The following is a 10,981-nucleotide window of genomic DNA, read 5'->3' on the forward strand; positions in this document are numbered from 1 at the left end:
TGTAATATGATAGGTCTTTTTTTTTTTTCCCATCTCTCTTAGATTGTATTTGGATTTAGGATTTGAAGAGAATTTGTTGATTGAAAGGAAAATGAAATATTAAAAAGTTAACCCTTTTTATTTGATAACCCCCCCCCCTTTTTTTTTTTGCTTTTAGTGAACTATTTTTAATTTGGTTTTTTTTATTGAATTGCTATTTTAAAATGTTTAGGCTTCTCTCTCTCTAAAAATTTAGCTTTTTAAATATTAATTTTGGATTTTTTTTTTTAAAAAAAAGACTTTTTAAAGTAGATAATTCTATGTCAATTAATTGTTCTTTATGGCAATTATTAAACCTCATTTTGCCTTCTTACAACAATCTTTTTTATTTCATCTTAATCAAATGTGTTGAGGTTTTCATTAATCATTAATGGTCATATTCTTATTCATCAAATATGAAAATATATTCATGTACATTTTTAGTGTTGAGGAGTGCTCTTTCTAATTGTGTTTTTCTTTTTATCCTTTTGTCTCCGATTTCTTTAATTTTGCTTCTCAAGCAGATACTCAGGTTAGGAAGCCTCTCCTTTGCAATTCTTTATTAGTTCCTCGCTTTCTTTTTTTAATTGCAGTGGGTTAATGAATGTTCTGGATTAATGAATGAACTCTCTCAGATTTCTTTAATGCTCTGGAATTTTCATGTTTGGTCTTCGAATTTTCAATAATTAGATTACACATTAAGCTTTTAATATTTGGTTTAGAAAGAAGTCTAATATAGTGTGTATAGTTATGTATCTTGGTATATAGCTGTTCAATTTCTAGATAATATTTTATTTTTTTTGGAATGTATGATGAATTATGTGAATACTTATGTCTTCTTCTTTTTTTTAATAATGATATACAAGTTCATTTTTTATACCCATTTTATAGACCCAATGATGTGTTAAGAAGATGATTGGTTGATAATTAGATAATATTTAATTATTTAACATATCACTGGACCTATAAAATAAGTCTAACTTTTGGGCCTGAATAACTATTCTTTTTTCTTTTTTTTAATTTTTACAAAGATTTTGTTACAGTTTAATTTTGTAATATGATAGTTTTTTTTTTTTTTCCCCATCTCTCTTAGGTTATATTTGAATTTAAGATTTGAAGGGAATTTGTTGATTGAAAGAAAAAGGGAACATTAAAAAGTTAACCATTTTTATTTGATAACCCTTATTTTTTTTGCTTTTAGTGAACTGTTTTTAATTTGATTTTTTATTGAACTGCTATTTTAAAATGTTTAGGCTTCTCTCTCTTTAAAAAGAGTCCAGTTTATTTAGCTTTTTCAATTTTATTTATGGAATTTTTCAAACAAAAAAATACTTTATAGATGTTTATCAGGACTTTTGAAAAAACTTAAACTTATTTTTAAAATTTATTTTAATAATTTTTTAATGATTTTTATGATAGTATTACTCCTTGGAGTAAATAAGCTACTGTGTAGTATAATTTTTTATGATGTGTATTGAAAAAAGCATTTGTAATTATATAGATAATACAAAGGGTATTTGTAATTTTCCAGTTACAGTATGGTGAGCCCTTTTATAAATTTTTATTGTAGTTTTTTACTTATTTTGTTTTCACATTTTAAAATGCAAATTTAGTAATTAAATTCCTGTAATTAAGTTTTGCTAAAATTTTATTCATTAGTATAATTTATATTTTTTTATAATTTACTTAGTTGTTAGTACGAAAAATGGGCAATACAATCCATAAGAATTAACCTTTGTCAATGTAAAGTTAGTATATAGAATCAACCACAAAATCATGTATTGCAATATTTCTACATCTTGGCCAATAAAGAAAAATTATGAAGATTTCTATGAGAGTATTTAATTTTTCTTCTATCCTTTTTAATGTATATTGAAGACATAAAAAAATTATAATTTTTCTTCTATCCTGTAGTAGTTCAATTTCTCCATCTGTGATATTCATGTACAAACAAATTTCTTAAAGTAGGTTGTTAACTAAAATATGTTAGAAGGTTGTTAATTTTGTAGCGATTAATTTTTCTTTATGGCAATTATTAAACTTCCTCTTGCCTTCGTAGAGTTATCTTTGTCAAATTTACATAACTAGGCACTTTCAGGTTGAGACACCATTGACCTTCAACCGCTAATTATGGACAACATTACTATTTTTGGTCACGTAAGTTGTTTTCTTTTTTATTTATTTGAAAAAAAAATAAACATTTTTCTTATAAGCAAAAGTCAATTTTCTTTTCTTTTCATTATTTTTTATCTAATTCTTTATAACAAAATGCTCTTTTCTTATAATTCCTTTAAATTGATTTATTCACCAAAGTAGCATACAATTTATTTATTTTTCATTTATTTAATTTTATACACAATAAACTGACCACCAAATCATAAAAATTGGTAGATTTTAACCATTACATTAAAATTGATGCAAAACTATAGCTATGAGATCTCTCTTCTTTACTTCAACCAAAACTCACTATCTAAAAAAATGTGGATGTAGGAATTTATTTAGGTACTGTTATTGGCCAGGATAGTAAATGCTTATTTTCTATTACAAATTGCAAGTGGGTTACATAAACAAAAATACTGCAATAGTAAATATTTGGTGATATGATCTTTGTTTGCATTTATGCTATCATTATTTTCACTTTTTCTTGGCCAAGGTAATAATTGTGTCATCAGTGTTTTTAATTTCTCCATCTCTCTAAATTTTATAATGCAAAATATTTAAACTGAAAAGTAAAAAATATTGATTAAAATATTAAAAATTTCACTAAAAATAATAAAATACAAATTAAAATTTTAAAAACTAATTTTGGAAACTCTAAAACCAAGTAAGTTTTGGATTTTAAATTTGTAAAAATTATTTTTAATTTTTAATATATACAACCAAACAAAATTTTGAGTTTGACAAACTCTTTTAAAAAATCTAATTATAAAATTCATTTGAAAATCCAAAACCATACCGATCATCTATTTATATTTTCACCTCAAATTTTTTTCCCAACAAATTAAATAAATTACGTTTTAACCCAATAATTTTATATTCAATTACATTTTCATTCCAACAATATTTCACCGTGCCTTCAGGCACGAACATACCCTAGTATATATATATATATATATATATATTTGGGTTAAAATAAAAATATCAATATATTAAAATGATTTAAGAAGTATAAATTAGTAACAAACTATTCAATTTATCACATTTATATTTAAAAAATAATTCTTTTTAAAAATAGATCCTTTTTTTTGTAATAAATATGATAAATTGAATAAATTGTGATTATTGAATTAATCTAACTTTTTTGTATAAATAATATATATAAATCACCCTACAAAATAAATAAATTGAATCATAATAGATTCATAAGTTCGAACAACACATCTAATCAACTAAAATATGAACGGGAGACATGACAAAGAGCAATGGTTGAGGGTCACAAAAACAGTAGTTCAAATAGTTCGAAATTGTCAAAACGACGTCGTTTTGAGCGCAAAACTTGCCAAAATGACGTTATTTTGACAATTTTAACCCATTTGAGCTACTATTTTTGTGGCCCTCAAACATTTTTTAATGACAAATTCTAACTTAGATTTACGGACCACCGATGAATAAAAGACACGCCAACTAACTTTAATTACATCTTAAATACCACACTTCGCTACATGAGATTCTACACATACACCATACCACATGTGATTACCTCCCCCTTCCTCTCACCGACCATACCTCTACTTATTTGGCAGCTCGTGATTGGAGGCCTAATAAACCAAATTTTCATAGCATCCGATAATAATTTAATCTAATCTAATCCCATGCTTTTATCATCAACAAAAGGAAATATTTTTGGAAAAATTATTGATTAGTGGACTTGTCAAAAAATTATTATAGATTTATAATATAAAAAAAAAATTATATTTTTAATAGTTAACACTGATAGAGTTTATCACTTGTTTATAATTTTTTTGGAAACGCTACCTTGCATTGAAGTTTTCCTTATATTTATTAACTCAAAAAGAGAATTACATCAAGATAATAAATATTAAAAGGTTAAAGGAAGAGAAACCAAAACAGCAAACAAGAAGAAGAAAACTCTAATCCAAATAAAAAGAAAGAGATACAATCATATATCCATTGATATTAAATAAAGATAAAATTAAAAAAAAAAAATAAACAATGAGAGGGAAAGAGAGAGATTGTTATAACTAACCAGAGAGTTGTTGAGGAGCGTGGGAGGGGAGATTCATATCATTGAACCTGTTTATAGGTAAAGGCTGGTCGATGACTTTATTTTTCAAGTAATGCTCTATCAAATCAACTCTTCGTCTGTTGAATTGAACCGGTATCCCGATGGCAAAGACTTGAAATATTCATTTATATCTTTTTTGTTATATCCATTAGGTTTCATTGAAGCTCTATTATTACCTTATTACAAGTTTTGCTGATCCTCCATAATCAACTAAGAAAGTATACGGAGAAAAAACAAGTAGAGGGAGAGGATAAAACAATAATAATAATTGTTAAGCAAGTTGAGGGTACAATTTCTAAAACTTATGTGAAATTTCAGGTGATTTAGGATTGGGGTAGAAATCCAATATTATTAGAGTATTTAGCGGTCTCAGGGCTCTCCCCATTTTTTACGGATTGTACGGAATAAAATCTCTCTAAACTGTCACAGTTTGTATGGATTTCTATTCCTAGTGCAAAACGTCCATAGGCTATTATTCGCTGCATCGAAAGTATAGCACGATCGATCACCAACCAATCAAACTCCACTACGAAATATCATGTAACAAAAAATGGATAAATTTCCTTCCATACCTTATCTCCCCATCAATACATTTTTTGTGGACCTCAATCCGACCATACACGGGTGATTTAAACCGTTTATTTCGTTTGTCTCACAATAAAAATTATTCATGTAAAAAATTAATTTCATCTAATAATTATAAATACAGTAATAAATCGCATTTTGTTTTATATTGATGGTTTTAACTTACAATCATATTTGTCGTTCATTTTATAAAAGAAAATGTGATTTATTCTACGAGATTTACAAAGTAGATAATTTGGGTTATTAACGTAGATCACAAGGAGACCCAGAAAAGAGATATGAAAGTGTATAGAGAGATGAAAGTTTAGCGTCAAGTTAATCTAGGAGTATCTAATCATTTTTAAATCTTACAACAATTTTTATCATAATAACGCCTCGTTTGGCATGCAACACTTTTAACTTAAAAGTTAAAAAGTTACTAAAAAAATCAAGAAACTTATAACTTATACTAAAAAGTCAAAAATTCTATTTTCTCTCTACTTTTTTCACATATTTTCTTAAAAAATTAAAAGGTCATTCCAAACATACTAATATTTTTACATCATATTTTAGCTAAAAAATCAAAAACTTACTAAAATAGTCTGTTATCAAACGAGGCCTAAGACACATCAAAAAATGTCATGATCTAATGATTTAACTATAAAATTAAAACAAATAGTCTACATAATACTTTTAATATGGAAAAAAAATGATCTATTAGAATATGAATTCAAATGTATGAGATCAATTAGGATAAAAAAATATGTTATGGACCAAATAGAATAGAAGTACATCAAAAGGAATTTTTCACTAAATCTCTCTACATATTTATATTTTAGACTACATATTCTAAAATGAATTCAATTTAGTGAAGTTTTTTTAATTTTATTTTTTATTTTAAAATCCTTATGTACTTGAAAAAAAAAATACAAAAAATTGATTTGAACGGAAAAAAAATGACTTCTTTTGCTGTTGCCAAATAGAGTATGAGGCTCTATTTGGTTTCAACCAAAAAAAAAAAAGGGTGGTTTTTTGGTTATTTAAAGTATTTTGATTGTTTGGTGTCAACTTAATTGGCTGACAATTGAAACAAAATAAAATAAAATAGCATCCAACTTGTTCGACAAATGCTAAAATTGTCATAAGATTTTTTTTTTTTTTTGGGTGAATCTTTTTTTTTTTTTTTTAAATGTTTATGATCTACAAGGATTAAAAGTAAATAATAAAAAAAAATCCAAATCACACCTGAACTTTCTCAACAACAAAAATAACAATTCAATATTCAACAGCTCTTTAAAACTATGCTTTATATAGTACAAAATTAATTTTTGGCATCCATAGTTGAATTGCTGATTTTGCCACAATAAAAAAAAAAATTCTTGACAATTCAACTTTCATTTTATTGTTTTCCAAATTGATAGCTTTTTTTTTTCATGTGTTTGTGTATATGAATTTGTCTATATCAGTGTGTTTGAATTATGGATTTGGATAGGTGTTTAGAAAGGGAAACAAAAAAATTGAGTGAAATATAAATAAAATATAATTATATTTTATACACTTTTTTCTTTTTTCTTTTCAAATCTTTATCCAAATCTATGATCCAAATACATGTGATCAAAATTTTCATTTTTATCTAAATTTTAATAGATGTAATATACAGAATTTAATCACCGAATTGATGTTCTAATTTAAATTAACAATAAATGGTGAGTCAGAGGACCTTCTTTTTACCAGTGCCTCTGTTTGAATTTGTGAAAAATAAAAAATAAAAATTCTACTTCATTTTTTTTTTCAATAAAAAATTACTTCACAAATTTAACATCTAAAGTCATATTATAGCAATTAAAGAAATATTATCTTGTTGTTGCCTATGCGTAGGGGTGTGCATAATACCGCCAAAACCGCTGAAACAGCCAAAATCGCACCGAACCGCACCGCCAAGGCAAATTCGTTATTATTTGCCAATAGAACCGCCGGTTTTTGGTAAGAAAAATGGCAAATTCTAGTGACACTTTTATCAATCCGCCGGTTTCTATTTTTCTTCCAAACCGCACCGACCCGCACCGCTATTAAATCATGTTTTATAAGATTCTAATTTTTTTTTTTTACTTAAGTTTGCTTGTTGTTCTATACCTTAGAATATAGTATTACATTACTGCTCGAGGGGAATTCAAGATGTCAGTAATCCAAAATAAAGTTGGATTCCAATTCACTTTTCAATCCTTTTTTTTTCTGGCCATGTTGCTACACTTGCTGCATCAGAAGAAAGTTTCGCAAGATGCTTAACATCACGGTATCTCTCGTCTTTTTTTTACTCTTTGATTTAAGTTTTGTAATTTGAATTATATTTTTTATAAACCGCCAATCCGCCCGAACCGCCAAGGCAAATCCACCATTATTTGCCAACCGAACCGCCGGTTTTTGATAAGGAAAATGGCAAATTCTAATGACACTTTTATCAATCCGCCACCCGCCATACGGTTTCTATTTTTCTCTCAAACCGCACCGACCCGCACCGTGCACACCCCTACCTATGCGTGCGGTTGCAGTAAATCTTGCAGAGAACCCAACCATCCAACTGTATAATATTATAACCAATAGTTAGATATTAAAATTGAATAGGAAAATGCTACAGGTCAGGAAATGTTTATCAGGAAATGGTTCATGAATGAGTTGGCATCTTGGTGGAGCCCCCATATATTATTAAAAAAAAAAAAAAAAGTTGGAAAGACTAGAGAGAGAAAGTTGAATACCTTCTCACCATTGTCATTCTTCTCAGAACGAACTGGGGAGAGAAAGAAAGATAAGCGTCATCGGAATACCTTCTTCTCACAACTTGTCATTGTCGTCGTTGACTGGTACTCCTCTCTTTCACTTAATTTACTGTGAATTTAGCTGTTTTCTTTTATTAAAATGTTTTGTGGATGTTGCAGAAAAGCTCAAAAAAAATTCAAAATATTTGAAAGAATGACAATGAAGCTATACATATCTACAGAGCAACTGTTAATCCAACTATCCTTTTTTTTTCCGAATATTCTTTGCATATCTACAGAACATTTGAAATACAGAATTAATCGGAAACTTGTCAATCATGTTGAAAGGTAGAAGCTTCCCTTAATAAAATGAAATTTATTCAGTATTTAGTTGAATTTATACAAGTTATGAATTCAATGTGTATGATTCAGAAAATCATCATAATCTTGTTAGTTAGTTAATCCATGTTTTGAATAAATCTTGAGAATAAAACATCAGAACTATAATTAACCAAAGAAGATTAGAAGATAACCATGGAAGTAACTTGGGCAGCCACTACATCAAACAAGGATGCTTCCCTAGCATTCTTGGCCTATGTTACACATCCACTGGATCGAAGACCAGAAAACTCTGCTACTTCCAGTCTCTGTGCACCAAAATGAAATTAGAAAGCAGAAAAAGCAAAAAATTGTACTATAAATTATTATTGTTTATTAAGAGATAACACCAGTTATGAATTTATACAAGTTATGAATTCAGTGTGTGCAAAATTGTTATGAGATAACACTAGTTGAATTTGTTGCTAAAATTTCTTCTTGAATTTTTTATTGCTGAATTTTCTGCTTGAATTTTTACAAATTTTCAGTAGAAAGTTAATAAAATAATTTAATTTTCTACTTAATTAGGATTTTTGTGGCCTTTGTTATGAATAATTTTTTTTCTAATTTGTTATTTACATTGTAGAGGTATGGATAAAGAAATATCGAGTGGATCAAATGAGGACTGTGACGAAATTGATATTGAGACTGAAATAAAAGACACAAAAAATGTAGAAGTTGAAATTGAGGATCCTGAAGTGGGAATGACATTTAAGCCAATTGATGAAATTTATGAATATTATTCAAGATATGGGAAGAGAAATGGTTTTGCAGTGTCGAAGAAATATTGTAAAAGGGGAGATGATGGGGAGAAAAAATACGTAACTATTGCTTGTACTCGTGCTGGAAAAGCAAAAATCAAAACAAGCAATATAGTTAAACTACGCCCACAAACTAAAACGGGATGCAAAGCTGGACTTAATGCAAATTTACAAGGCGATGAAATGTGGATAGTGCGATCCTTAAGACTTGAGCATAACCATGAAATGAGTCCAAGCAAATCTCGTTTTTTCAAGCAAAAAAGGATTCTTGAACCACATGTGCAAAGGAGACTTGAATTAAATGATAGTGCAGGAATTAGGATGAACAAAATTTTACTTCACTCGTGCTTGAAGCTGGTGGGCATGAGAAGTTGTCATATTTAGAGAAATATTGTAGGAATCATATGGACAAAGTTCGTTGTTTGAAACTCGAGAAAGGAGATGCCACTGCAATGTATGATTACTTCACTTGTGCTTGAAGCTGGAGGGCATGAGAATTTTTTTCTTTATTATGAATAAATTTTATTTGTTCTTTAATTTGTGATCTCAACCAAGCCCATTAACATGTTATGTTTGTCATTAAAAATAAATAAAAAGTCAATGAGGGGTTGCTAGTAACAATATCAATAAGAGCATGTCAAAAATAAAGAATTTCATATTCTTCAATGATCATTACAATTCAAAATACAAGACATTCCATTATAATACAAACACAAATATGAAATGGCATTAGTCATATTCTCCAATACTCATTTTATTACCATTGCAACACAAAATACAAGAGTGTGCTAAATCAACCATTTTAGGATATTAATATTACATTTAATTCCTTTAATATTCAAACTCAATGGATTGTTCTCTACTTCATGAGTGTTGGTAGCCATAAATCTCTTACTGTCTTGCTCTTCTTTGAGTTTCATGTTTAATATGTTTGACTGTTATGGGATTGCACCATGCCTAATAAGGTCTTCCTTTGTTTAGCATCTCAGACTCTGTCATCCAAAGTATTGCAATTACACCACAATCACAATTTTTGCTTTTAAATCTAATCTCAATGGCTTCATCCCCTATCTCCACCAGCACCAATACATGTTGATGCTGAACATCTGGAAAAAAAAATTCAAGCAGAAAATTCATAATCAAATTAAACCATTGTTATCTCATAATAATTATGAACATTATGACGTCATGCTCCATGAGAATTATTCGTCTAGTATTTTTCAACTTTTATAAATTTATGAGAATCAATCTTTTTTGATTCTTAGCTTTTATAAATTTATAAATTCATAAATTTTAGAAATTCAAGCAAACATTGACTGTAACTGATTATAAATAATTTTTTCCCTTCTTTAGTTTGGCCTTTCTTCAATTAGACACACGTAAAATTAATTATAAGTTTGAATTAAACAACTTAAGACACAATTATAAAACAAAAACTATATAAATTTATAGGAATTAGTGTCATATTATATTTTTTATTATCTTTAAATGATATATTCATATATATAACATATAATAAATGTATAAAATTATATATTTCATGCGTGTCTCTCACGTATTGTGTTCTTCATTTTTTGTCGGCGTATCCGTATCGTATCATATGTTTGTGTCCATACTTCTTAGGTCTCACCTTATCTTGTGAAATCTCTCACGGTATAACTACAAACTCTTAGCTCAAGAAACAGTGAAACCACCAGTCTAGACAAATTCTTAGCACCAAAATGGAAAAAATTTAACACGAAAATTGTACTTTCCTAATTGTTAGCGCCAAAATGGAAAAATTCTTATGCTCCACCGATCAAATTGCAAATAGAAGACTTGAATAAGACAACATCACTTTACTTGTTTTTTTAGCTTTTTCCTTCTGTCATTATTCACATGAATGATTTTGTTATTCATCAGTAAGTAATTCTATGAATTAACTCCATATATTTAAAATTCAAGGGTTATATCTTCAAATAGTCTATATATTCAATCAGGAATAAAAACCCATATATTAATCAAGCAGCAAAGAAAGAACCCACTTGGAAGACTAGTTGAATCATTCTGCAACTTCCTGGAGCCATTTCCTTCCATCTAATCAACCACCCTCTGCAATTCAGTAGCCGAACTTAACGACTTCTCATCATCATCCACAGATCCTATTGTCTGGTGGGTTGATGATAAACTCAAAAACCCATTAAGACACTCCCATTTACGAACTCCCTCATTGTCTTTCGCCTGATAACACACAAACCCAGAAGGCTTAAAACTCAATTCTC

General features: G+C 28.2%; 1 long non-coding RNA gene across 1 annotated transcript; it reads right to left on the reverse strand.

The window, feature by feature from the left end:
* Positions 1–9,357: 9,357 nt before the first annotated feature.
* On the reverse strand, positions 9,358–10,981 carry LOC145816693 (uncharacterized). The gene is made up of 2 exons (XR_014358774.1): positions 10,745–10,981; positions 9,358–9,826 (listed from the first exon to the last, which is right to left on the reverse strand). It is a non-coding gene; the product is annotated as an uncharacterized LOC145816693 (long non-coding RNA).

Source organism: Camellia sinensis, unplaced genomic scaffold (assembly GCF_055761805.1).
Source record: "Camellia sinensis isolate YWXY unplaced genomic scaffold, ASM5576180v1 Unanchor4, whole genome shotgun sequence".
Classification (NCBI taxonomy): domain Eukaryota; kingdom Viridiplantae; phylum Streptophyta; class Magnoliopsida; order Ericales; family Theaceae; genus Camellia; species Camellia sinensis.